Source organism: Microtus ochrogaster, chromosome 26, assembly GCF_000317375.1.
Source record: "Microtus ochrogaster isolate Prairie Vole_2 chromosome 26, MicOch1.0, whole genome shotgun sequence".
Lineage (NCBI taxonomy): Eukaryota > Metazoa > Chordata > Mammalia > Rodentia > Cricetidae > Microtus > Microtus ochrogaster.
In genome coordinates this window covers 4449791-4463276 of record NC_022025.1, presented here as the reverse complement: position 1 = coordinate 4463276, position 13486 = coordinate 4449791, and the positions used below count along the sequence as shown (strand labels likewise).

The following is a 13486-nucleotide window of genomic DNA, read 5'->3' as shown; positions in this document are numbered from 1 at the left end:
AGTAAGATGGTAGAGGAAAAAATGATCCAGAAAATCTTTGTTCAGATACATTGAACTATTTTTAATTACAGGGGTTCAAATAAATAGCGCTGCGCCGGGTTAGTCAGACAACTGAAGAAGCCACAGCGAAGGGTGATGGGAAACAAGTTCCATGGTCAAATTCAATGAATCTCTGAAAGACTTCCTGCGCAAGGCACCGGGTATTGCTGATAGAAATGAAGTGTTTGAGCACAGGCTTCATATGGTCAGTGGAATGACATTCTATTCTACAGAATTATCTCTTCATTTTGAGGCACAGGCTTCATGTGGTCAGTGGAATGACAATGTATTCTACAGAATTATCTCTTCATTTTGAGGCACAATGAAGCGATGAGGAAAAACCTGAACTAGAAGCTTGTACCCTTACAGCTTCAATCTCTACAAGTTTTAAAGACTAAGTAATTCCCTAAATAAAGAATTTTTAGTTGGAAGAGTAAAAAAATAGTACTCTTTCATTCAGAAAGTATCATTTACTAAATAACTTGGGAGAAAGGAACATACATGATTTTGGAAAAAAAATGACTCCTTTACCTTCTTCCTCCTGCCTTCAAAAAAATCATGTTTGATTATGGCTTTCAAGACTGAAAAACCCTACATGTTTTCAGTAGTGCTCATCAGTCCATAAGAACACAACTGCACACTGCCAAGAACACGCCATAGACAGTGGAGCTATGAGAGCGCTCTGACAGCACAGAGTGAGAATGATGAGCAGCTCTGTCTTCCCAGACACCATGACTCCGGCTAACAAGGACAGTCTGCGACACCATACTATCAGGACATAGGAAGGCCCTGACATTCCATTGCTGGGATATGAGCAGCCCTTGACATCACACACTTGAGTATGTGTTCTGTGAAATTACACAGAATGGCTTAGAAATCTCAAGCTTACCACATTTCTTTAGAGGCAAATCATCAGACACAGGCTTGTCCTTCATGGAACTTAAGTTTTAGCAAGGAATACACTCCATTCATTAATAAACAGGACAGAAACATCCGAGGAGGCACACATTTAGTAAGTGTGTGGCCTCTGCAAACACAACTCAAAAACCCGAGTGATGGAAATGAGTCGTCCATGCGGTCCAAGGGAAGCAGAGTCGTGTGATAGGAATTGCACAGCTCCTGGCGGCTGCAGGAGTGTGGACAATGCAGACTGCAGTGCAAGGAAAGAAGAGTCAAGGACTGGACCACATCGGTTTGCAGCCGGGAAAAAAGCTTGGACTGTATGCAACTTGTTAAAGGTCACTGCAAGATTTAAAGTACAGGCTAGCACGACCCAATCTGGATCTAAGAGATATGAGAACGGGCTCGTGTGGAGAATGGAGAATACAGGAGGAGACCAGAGCTAGCCTGACCCAATCTGTATCTAAGAGATATGAGAACGGGCTCATGTGAAGAATGTAGAATACAGGAGGAGACCAGAGCTAGCCTGACCCAATCTGGATCTAAGAGATATGAGAACGGGCTCGTGTGGAGAATGTAGAATACAGGAAGAGAAGTCTAGAGAGTTAGATCAGTGAGACCTCTGCTACCTTGTGGCTTTGGACACGATCCAGGATCTCTCTAAACTTTGGGCTTTATCATCTGTCCAATAGGGACAATTCTGCACAGTTACTGACAGCCTTAAGTGAGAGAATACACATACAGCTCATAATGTGACGGCGGCTATAGGCCATCTGTTTAATAATAAATAGCAACCTGAGAATGATAACAATGAGCTTGATTTTTAATATTAAGTAGATGGCTGGAATAGCCACCGCCAGAGTCTCTATGCACTCTAGTCCCTCCTAGGATCTACCACTGAATTAGAGCCTGACCGTGACTCTGAAAATCTGCCTTAGATGGACACATCCATGTCCAACGGTGCCGCTTTCCTCAGTCATGCCGAAGTAAGCCTGCACCTTCACAAGCCTGCACCTTCACAAGCCTGTTCCTTCACAGGCGTGCACCTTCGCAGGCCTGTCCCTTCACAAGCCTGCACCTTCACACGCCTGCACCTTCACAAGCCTGTACCTTCACAAGCCTGTACCTTCACAGGCCTGCACCTTCACACGCCTGCACCTTCACACACCTGTCCCTTCACAAGCCTGCACCTTCACAGGCCTGCACCTTCACAAGCCTGTTCCTTCACACGCCTGTTCCTTCACAAGCCTGTCCCTTCACAGGCGTGCACCTTCACAGGCCTGCACCTTCACACGCCTGCACCTTCACAGGCCTGCCCCTTCACAGGCCTGTCCCTTCACAGGCCTGCACCTTCACAAGCCTGCACCTTCACAGGCCTGCACCTTCACACGCCTGCACCTTCACAGGCCTGTCCCTTCACAAGCCTGCACCTTCACAGGCCTGCACCTTCACAAGCCTGCACCTTCACAAGCCTGTACCTTCACAAGCCTGACTGATTCCTCAACTCAAAGACATACTCCGTATCTAATGTGTCCATAGGGGTTTTATATGAAAGTTAGCTGTCTACCTGATATCTAATGTGTCCATAGGAGTTTGATATTACCATTAGCTCTCTACTCGATAACTGCATTATGATCATATAACAACACCTCTGCTTTTTTCTCAAATATACTTCAAATTTTAAGAGTATCTGTCTCTTATTTCATTCTCAAATGGTTCCAAAAAATATATAGACACATATAGAGATACAGATACACTTACAAACATAGATATCTATACACTCCAGAATAGATACATGAATTCTTTGCACAACCCATACAACTTACAAAGAAAATTATCACACACCTTCTAGACAAAAATCAGAAGTAATCTAAAGATAATTGCTGAGAGGAAGACCTTCAGTCTAAGTTTATAACAAAGCAGGAATGTGAGATCTGGGAAGCTGAAGGGTGAGAAGAAGTGAAAGTATTCATCAGAAGTACAAGTTCATTCACAATGCAGTTAGTAAGAGTAAACACCATCCCAGTAACCAACTGCGCTTATCTTATGAGACGACATAAACTAAGTTATGATCAAATACCTGACCTAGAGGGTTCACTGCTAGCACATCACTGTAAGTTTCTGAGTGCGACAGGGAAGAAGGCAAAAGGATGGCGCTCAGTGCTGCTGAGGGACCGGGAATGGTTCAGGCCTCGGTCACAGCAGCAGACACTGCTCCACAGATAGAGGAGTTTCAGTTCAAGTATCTGGAATCAAGGAAAGTAATTCTTTGATGAAAGTATTGTCAGTAGTTCAGATAACTGCTCTCATGTTTACAGTATACCAAACTAGAATGCACAAAGGTCTGCGGCTTCCAGAAAGCAGCCTAACAAACTCATTGTCCCCACTTACCTGGTACTTCTTTTAACTAATTTGTTCTGCCACGGTGGATCGATCACAATTACATCAAACGTCTTACTACCTGAAATCAAAGACATATTTTCAAAAAACATCCTCTGTGTGAGTTTCAGAGGTAAACACTAGGTTTGAGGAGAAGCCATAGAGCCCACACTCTCATAATCAAGCTTTGAGCTAAATCCCCAGACCCTTCAGAAATAAGAACTGAACAAATAAAGCATGCGCATGCACACATGCATACACATACACTAATAACTAAAAATAAAATTAAGACAAAAAAATTAAGGAAGACCCAGCAAATGTTCTGCTGATCTGAGCTGGATCTCAAACCCACACGAGGGTCGAGGAGGAGAAGAGTCCCCAGAACTGTCCTCTGACCTCCACACACGCCACAGACACACACAATGGTCATAAGAAATTAATACATTTCTGCCGGGCGGTGGTGGCGCACGCCTTCAATCCCAGCACTAGGGAGGCAGAGGCAGGCGGATCACTGTGAGTTCGAGACCAGCCTGGTCTACAAGAGCTAGTTTCAGGACAGGCTCCAAAATTACAGAGAAACCCTGTCTCGAAAAAAAAAAAAGAAATTAATACATTTCTAAAGAAAAGTATTGTTTTTTGACCCGAGGATGTTGGGCATGTTCAGGAAGCTGTGTAACTGAGCTATAGCTCCAGCCCAAGGAAGGCCGTTCATTATAAACACAAACACAATGGACTACAACAAAAGCGTTTATGGCTTTTATTCAGATACTGTAATTCTGGACCTTTGAGACAACAGCAATTGCAACTGTACACACTGACTTCTGCAGAGTCATGTACGGAAGGATACAGCTTACTAAACTAGGTCCTAAAAACTTGAAAATCCCCTTACAAGCCAGGCAGCATCATTTATGGTCCTTCTGATCATTACTTTCTAAACTTTCTCTTAAACATTTTTATTTTGAAATTTCAGTTTTATAGCTGATATGATAACCATAAAAAACTTTTCCAGTTATCAAAAAATTCTTAAGACTTTTTCTTTCTTATCCAGACCAAAACCAGAATCACATATTGCTTTTAGTTACCCCATCTCCTATTTCAGATTATTTTTGATGTCCCTAACTTGGGCTTAGTAGTTCCTCATCACTAAATTTAGATCCTGTGTTTCTGGCAAGGCTGTTACCAAAGTAAGTCTGCGGCATTATACCTGAGAAGCAGGTGATTTAGGATGTCAAACTGGGGCACAGCATCACTCTGCTAAAGTGCTATCTGCTGGGTCTGTCCAGCTTATTTTGCTCATAAACAATTAGCTGTGACAAGATAGGTTAAAAGCATGAGGACACTCGTTCCTCATCTCACCCACTACTTTACCACTCAGTGGTTTGTCAAATGGAAATTTTCTGGATCCGTTATTCCATTCATATTAGCCAATTGGAATTTATTCTAAGGAGGAGTTGTTCTTCCCCACCAATTATATAACATAGATATATTTGATAAATGTGCAAACTCATAGGTAATCTAAAGGATACAAATTAAAATGAGGATGGAGGGAAGCAGGTAGGCTGACTGCTGGTCTTCACCTGTCCCCCAGTCTCATCCCCAGCTCTGGAGCAGACCACCTGCTGTAGACCCCCCTCCCTCACGGCCCTCATCTTCAGTGGATCACACAGATCTTCAACTCTCCTCCCCCCACTCACTGCTTTATCCCAGCCCCTAATTCCAGCAGGCATTCCCTGAGAACTCATGGGCCAAGCAGGCCAGATAGTCAGATCGGCCACCAGAGCAAGTGGATGAGCTTCAACCCTTCTCTCTCCCTCCTCTCCTCCACATCCAATCCCCCAGCCTCATCCCAGCTCTGCAGCAGACTACCTATTGTGGCCTCTCCCCCCACTCTTTGCCACCATTCTCAGGGAACTAAGCAGAACCTGGGGAAACTCCACACTTTCCTCCCTCCTGTGAACCTCCTCAGGATGCTCCAAGTCCACCCCGATTCCCAAGTGTCAGCTCCCATTGGAATCCTACCCATGTCAATTCTAGGGTCCAATCTGAGAATTCCCTGCCAGGCAAAACATGGACTCCATACTCTCTTAAGAAAAGGGAGACAGAAACCAAGGAACAATACCCCCCCCCCAACAAAAACAAGACCAAATATCAGCACGTAGAATTAGAATGTTCCCAACCCCTGATGCCTAGACACCAGTGTGAAAACACAATCAATAATGGCCATGACAGTATGTCTAGAGCCCAGCAACCCTCCTACCACAGAAGGCCCTGAATCTTTTGACATTGATGAAGCACATGTAAAAGACTTTAAAACAGCCATAATGAAATGACACAGGTCCTTAAAGAAAAACAAACAAATCCCTTAAAGAGTTCTATGAAATCACAAACAGTGGAAGGAAATGAATAAAACCATTCAAAACCTAACACTAAAGAAAGTCCCTTGGCCACAAACTAGTCAAAACACTAAATGTATCGAATAAAGAAAGACTATTAATTAAAAACTTCAAGGAAATAAGACTCGTCTTGACCCTTCAGTCGTCCGACTTGGGTATCGCTGCAGGATCTGGAGTACGCCCGAGGACCTCAAAAACCATGCCGAAACCACACAGCAAAGCAGGGACTGCCTTCATTCAAACCCAGCAGCTCCATGCAGCCATGGCTGACATATGTGCCACCTGGACATTGACTCCACACCCATCACGGCCCGCAACACTGGCATCATTTGTACCCTTGGTCCTGCTTCCCGGTCTGTGGAGATGCTGAAGGAGATGATCAAGTCGGGAATGAACGTGGCTCGTCTCAGTTTCTCTCATGGAACTCATGAGTACCATGCGGAAACTATCAAGAACGTGCGTGCAGCCACAGAAAGCTTCGCCTCTGATCCCATTCTTTACCGGCCTGTTGCCGTGGCTCTGGACACAAAGGGGCCTGAGATCCGGACTGGACTCATCAAAGGCAGCGGCACTGCAGAAGTGGAGCTGAAGAAGGGAGCTACCCTGAAGATCACCCTGGACAATGCCTACATGGAAAAGCGTGATGAGAACACCCTGTGGCTGGACTATAAGAACATTTGCAAGGTGGTGGAAGTGGGCAGCAAGATCCACGTAGATGATGGGCTCATTTCACTGCAGGTGAAGGAGAAAGGCGCTGACTTCCTGGTGACAGAGGTGGAGAATGGTGGCTCCTTGGGCAGCAAGAAGGGGGTGAACCTCCCCGGAGCCGCTATGACCTCCCTGCTGTGTCAGAAAAGGAATCCAGGACCTGAAATTTGGGGTGGAGCAGGATGTAGACATGGTGTTTGTGTCTTTCATCCGCAAGGTAGCTGATGTGCACGAGGTTAGGAAGATCCTGGGAGAGAAGGGCAAGAACATCAAGATCATCAGCAAAATCGAGAACCACGAAGGCGTCCGCAGGCTTGATGAGATTTTGGAGGCCAGTGATGGGATCATGGTGGCTCGTGGCGACTTGGGCATTGAGATTCCTGCAGAGAAGGTCTTCCTGGCTCAGATGATAATGATTGGACGATGCAACTTAGCTGGGAAGCCAGTCATCTGCACCACACAGATGCTGGAGAGCATGATCAAAAGCCCCGCCCCACCCGTTCTGAGGGCAGTGATGTGGCCAGTGTGGTCCTAGAAGGAGGCCATTCGCATGCAGCACCTGATTGACGTGAGGCAGAGGCCGCCATCTACCACCTGCAGTTAGTTATTCCAGGAACTCCGCCATCTGGCTCGATTACCAGCGACTCCACAGAGCTGCTGCCTTGGGTGTTGTGGAGGCCTCTTTCAAGTGCTGCAGTGGGGCCATTATCATGCTCACCAAGTGTGGCAGGAGTGCTCACCAGGTGGCCAGGTACCGGCCGCACTGTGCGCCCATCATTGCTGTGACCCGCAATCCCCAGACAGCTCGCCAGGCCCATTTGTACCGTGGCATCTTCCCTGTGCTGTGTAAGGATGCAGTGCAGGACACCTGCGCTGAGGATGTAGACCTCCGTGTGAATTTGGCCATAAATGTTGGCAAGGCCCGAGGCTTCTTCAAGAAGGGAGATGTGGTCATTGTGCTGACTGGGTGGCGCCCAGGCTCTGGCTTCACCAACACCGTGTGTATAGTGCCTGTACCTTGGAGTACAGGTTCTCTCTGGAAGCCCTCTTCTAGCCCCTGTCCCATCCCCTCCCCCATCCCATCCATTAGGCCAGCAACGCTTGTAGTGCTCACTCTGGGCCAGAGTGTGGCACTGGTGGGCTGGGACACCCGGGAAAATTACTGCCGCTGAAACATGGAATAGAGCCCAGCTGTCTGTCTATCATATGGCCCTACCCAAGCCAGGGGTGACAGAGGAATGCAGAATTGGAAACCCTCTGGCTTTATCACAAAGGGGCAGCAACATCTCTGTGTACTTTGCTCCTGTAGAAAGTTGCACAGAGAACTCCCAGCCCTGGCCTGGAGTCAGGAGACAGCAAGGCATGGGGCCCAGGTTCCTGTGTAGATAATTACCTCTGGCCCCCGCCTGGACTTGCTTCCCCAACAGCTTTGGCCTCCCCACTGCTCCTTGCGCACTTCTCAGCTGTCACTGCAGGCACACCCTGCACTCTGCACCTCCATTCTACTGTGCAGCATCTCCAGGCCTGTTGCTATAGTGCCCAATTGAGTGTCAATAAACAGCAGCTGAAGCTAAATAAATAAATAAATAAAAATAAAAACTTCAAGGAAATAAGACCAAGTAACATGTAAATGCAGACCTATTAGAATTACACCCAACTTCTCATAAAGACTCTAAAAGCCAGTAGGGGCTGCACAGATGTTTTACAGACTCTAAGAGACCACACATGCCAGCACCACACTACTGCACCCCCAAAAATTCTCAGTAACATTAGATGGACAAAGTAAGACATCCACTAGAAAACCAAATTTAAGCAATATCTATCTACAAATCTAGCCCTACAGAAGGCACTAGAAGGAAAAATCCAGCCTAAAGAGGTCTACTACACTAAAGAAAACACAAGAAATAAATAACTCCAAAGCAGCAAATCAAAACAGAAAAACGCATATACACCCCCACCACAATAACAAAATATCAGGAGTTAGCAAGCACTAACTCCTCAACGTCGGTGGTTTCGATTTCCCACTAACAAGACACAGACTAACAGAATAGATGCAAAAGCAGGATCCACACTTCTGCTGCATCTAAGAAACACACCTTAACATCAAGAATAGACTTCACCTCAAGTTAAAAGAATGGAAAGAGATATAGCTAAGCAAAGGACCCAAAAAGTAAGCAGACGTAGCCATTTTAATATCTGAGAAAATAGCCTTCAAACCAAAACTAATCAGAAGAGATCAAGGACGTTACATATTCAAAGGAAAAACTCACCAAGAGGACATTGCCATTCTAAACATTAATGCACCATATACAATGGCACCTAAGTTTATAAAAAACACTACTAAATCACATATTGGCTTTCACACATTTTTGTGTGTAACTTCAATATCCCACTCTCAACAATAAACAGGTCACACAGACAAAAACTAAACAGAGAAATGCTTGAGATAACTGATGTCATAAACAAAATGGACCTACCTGATATTTACAGAATATTTCACTCAAACTCCAATTATATGCCTGCATGTGAGCACCTCATGGAACATTCTCCAAAAATGACCACATACTCAGGCATAAAGCAAGCCTCAACAGATACAGAAAAACCAAAACAAAACCATGCATCCTATCTTACCACCCTGGATTAAAACTAGATATCTATTTTGTTAGTTTGTTTGTTTGGTTTGATTTGGTTTTTCAAGTCAGGGTTTCTCTGTGTAGCAGTCCCGGCTGTCCTGGAACTGACATTGTAAGTAGGTTGGCCTCAAACTCACTGAGATCTACATGGCCCTGCTTCCCAAAGTACTGGGATTAAAGGCATGCACCACCACGGGCTGGCTTAAATCTGGATATCAATGATGGAAACAACACAAAGTTTACAGACTCATAAAAACTAAAGTCACTAATGAATGAAAAAACTGGCTCAAGATAGAAATAAGAAAAAAAGTAAAAGCTTTTTGGAATTGAAAGAAAATGAAACACAACATACTCAAACTATGGGACTCAACAAAAGCAGTTAGTTCTAAGAGGCAAGTTGTAAAACCAAGTACCTACATTAAAAAACAATTGAAGATGTCTTATTCTAGTAATTTAACAACAAACCTGAAGGCTCAGAACAAAAAGGAGAAATCATACCCAAAATGAGTAGATAGCAAGAAATAATCAAACTCAGGGATGAAAGCAATAAAATACAATAAAACTACAAAAACCAATAAAACAAAAAGTTGAGTTTTTTGACAAAATCAATAAGATTGGCAAACCTTATCTAAATTAAGTAAAAGATGGAAAGAGAATATCAAGATTAACAAAGTTAGAAATAAAAAGAGGGACATAACAACAGACAGTGAGAGAATCCAGAGAATCATAAGGACATGTTTTAGAAACCTGTTGTCCATCAAACTGGAAAATCTAAAAGAAATGGGTATTTTTCTCTATACCGCTTACCAAAGTTATATCAAAATCAGATAAACAATTTAAATAGACCTGTAACCCCAAGTAAAATGGAAACAGTCATTAAAAGTCTATTAATCAAAAAGAAAGCCCAGGGTCTTTTTGTTTGTTTGTTTTAACACAAAAATCTACCAAACTTTCAAAGAAAACTTTATGTCACTATTCCTCAAATTATTCCACAAAATAAAAACACAAGGAAATCACTCAATTTGTTTTATGAGGACACAGTTACCCTGAGATCTAAACCACACAAAGATACAACAAGAAAGAGGATTACAGACCAATTTTCCTAATGAATGTAGGTGCAAACTGAAAGACAAAACTACATGATCATCTCATTAGATATAGAAAAGACCTTGACAAAATCCAATGCTATTCATGAAAAAAGGTTTGGAGAGATTAAGGATATATACCTCAACCTAAAAAGGGTAGCTTACAGTAAGTCCATAGCCAGCATCAACTTAAATGAAGAGAAAGTCAAAGCAATTCCACTAAACTCAGTAAAAAGACAAGGTGGTCCAATCTATCACCATTCAATATAGTACTTGAAGTTCTACCTAGAGCAGTAAGGCAACTAACAAGGGAATAAAATTGGAAAGGAAGAAGTGAAAGTATCTTTATTTACAGATGACATAATAGTACACATAACTGGCCCTAAAAATTTCTGGGAAAATCCAAATTAACTAGATACAAAATTAACTGATAAAATCAAGAGCCTTTCTGTATACAAATGACAAATGGATTGAGCAAGAAATCAGGGAAGCAACTCCTTCCATAATAGCCTCAAATAATATAAAGTATCTTGGGATAACTAACTAAGCAAGTGAAAGACTTGTACGATAAAAATTTTAAGACACTGTCAGGTGGTGATGGCTCATGCCTTTAATCCCAGCACTTGGGAGCAGAGGCAGGCAGATCTATGTGAGTTCGAGGCCAGCCTGTATACAGAGAGAGTTCAAGGACAGGCTCTATAGTGACTGAGAAACCCTGTCTCGAAAACCCAAGCCAAAACAAAACCTTTAAGACACTAAAGACTAGTTTGGATAGGGTTTTGCCAATCTTGTTGATTTTCTCCAAGAACAAACCAGCTTTTTGTTTCATTGATTCTTTGGATTGTTTTCTGTGTTTCTATTTTGTTGATTTCAGCACTCAGTTTGATTATTTCCAGTCTTCTACTCCTCCTGGGTGAGTCTGCTTCTTTTTTTTTTTCTAGAGCTTCCAGGTGTGCTGTTAAGTCTAATGTGAGTTTTCTCCATTTTCTTTATGTGGGCACTTAGTGCTATGAACTTTCCTCTTAGCACTGCTTTCATAGTGTCCCATAGGTTTGGGTATGTTGTATCTTTATTTTCGTTGAGTTCAAGGAAGACTTTAATTTCTATTTTTATTTCTTCCTTGACCCAGGGGTGGTTCAGTAGTTGACTGTTCAGTTTCTACGAGTTTGTAGGATATCTTGGGGTAGAATTGTTGTTGAATTCTAACTTTATTCCATGGTAATCCAATAGTACATAGGTGGTTACTACAATTTTTTTTGTATCTGTGGATGTTTGCTTTGTTACCAATTATGTGACCAATTTTTGATAAGGTTCCATGAGATGCTGAGGAGAAGGTATATTTTTTTCTATTTGGTGGAATGTTCTATAAATGTCTATTAAGTCCATTTGGTTTATTACATCTGTTAGTTCTCTTATTTCTCTGTTAAGTTTCTGTCTGGTTGACCTGTCCCTTGGTGAGAGAGGAGTGTTGAAATCTCCTACTATTAGAGTGTGGGGTTTGATGTGTGCTTTGAGTTCTAGTAATGTTTCTTTTACATATGTGGGTGCTTTTATAACAGGGGCATAGATGTTCAGGATTGAGAATTCCTCCTGATGACTTGTTCCTGTTATGAATATAAAGTGTCCTTCTCCATCTCTTCTGATTGATTTTAGTTTGAAATCAATTTTCTTAGATATTAGCATAGCCACATCCACTTGTTTCTTAGGTCCATTTGATTGGAAAACCTTTTCCCAACCCTTTACTCTGAGGTAGTGTCTGCCTTTCAGGTTGAGGTGTGTTTCTTGTAAACAGCAGAATGTTGAATCCTGTTTGTTTCCTATCCATTCTCTTAACCTGTGCCTTTTTTATAGGTAAATTGAGTCCATTGGTATTAAGTGATATTAATGACCAGTGGTTGTTAACTCAGTTAATTTTTTTGGTGGTAGTGTTAGTGTGTTTCCCTTCTTTGAATTATGCTGGTGGAGAGTTGTCAGATGCCTGTGTTATTATGGGTGTTGTTGGCTTCCTTGCTTTGTGGTTTTCCTTCTAATACTTTCTGTAAGGCTGGGTTTGTGGCTACGTATTGTTTAAATCTGTTTTTGTCCTGGAATATCTTATTTTCTCCATCAATGGTGAATGCAAACTTTGCTGGGTTTAGTAGTCTGGGCTTGCATCCATGGTCACTTAGTGTCTGCCAGCACATCTATCCAAGACCTTCTGGCTTTCACAGTTTCCACTGAGAAATCAGGTGTAAGTCATGTACCTACGGACACCTGATCTTTGATGAAGAAACCAGAAATACATGGGGGGAAAGACAGGATATTCATCAAATAGTGGTGGTTAAACTGGATGTAGAGAATTCCAAACAGGTCCATACTTATCACCCTGCACAAAACTCAACTCCAAGTTGATCAAAGAGCTCCGTCAAGCAGAGCGTGAGGCTCTTTCTCTCAGGGATGTGGGCTTATGCCCCACACTGGGCCCCAGGTGTAGGCAAGGGTAAGTGAGTCCATGAGAGCCCAAAATAAAGAATATCAAATATTTATTGGAGAAGACTCATGAATAACAATAAGGTGAAGAGTCACCACTGTCCTCTGCCCTGGAAGCAATGGAAGCTGCAACCAGATCTCCAACCACCATACAAGAGAGTAAGAGACCGTTCCTCTCCCTTATAAGAGATGATGTCGGCACACAGAAGCCACCCTAACGCTGAGACTCCCCACCCAAAAAAAAAAAAAAAATTAGTGGAAAGGGGTTCCGACACAGACCTCAACCTAAAAACAGATATCTTGAACCTAACAGAGATAAAGTAGGAAACAGCCCTGAAATCAAAGGCACAGGAAAAAACCTGAACAGAACAGTATTAATACAGACACTAAGATCAACAATTAATAAATGGGATCTCGTGACACTGAAAAGCTTCTGCATGGCAAAAGATCCCATCATTCAGACAAAGCAGCAGCTTACGGAATGGTAAAATATTTTTTTTTCCAACTACACATCTAATAGAGAGCTAATATCCAAAATTATATAAAAAACTCAGTCCAGGAACTGGCAAAGCCTGCTTCCTTAAGCCTACTGGCCACAGGCGTTCTGACGTCACGCGGGCGGAGACTTTAAAAGCCAAATGGCTCTTGGTTGGGGTTGGTGGGTGTTTTCCTATGCAGTTGTGCATTTACTGGAAGTGGGCTCTGGGTGTCGTCAAGAACCCTAGAGAAAGGTAACTGCTGACAGGGGGTTAACTCTGTTCCTGCTAAGAGGCTCTGTGGCATCAGAGGCCTGGGGCTCTGCATTCAGGGAACAGTAAGTTTGTGCCCACAGCGCCTGTAGAGGGAAAAGAGGATACTGATTGCTCTCCGAGGTGTGGGG

The 13486-nt window shown here is 43.0% G+C and overlaps 1 pseudogene; it reads left to right on the top strand.

Moving 5' to 3' along the window:
* The first annotated feature begins 5910 nt into the window (after positions 1-5910).
* LOC101990348 lies at positions 5911-7591 on the top strand (annotated as a pseudogene).
* Positions 7592-13486: the final 5895 nt, after the last annotated feature.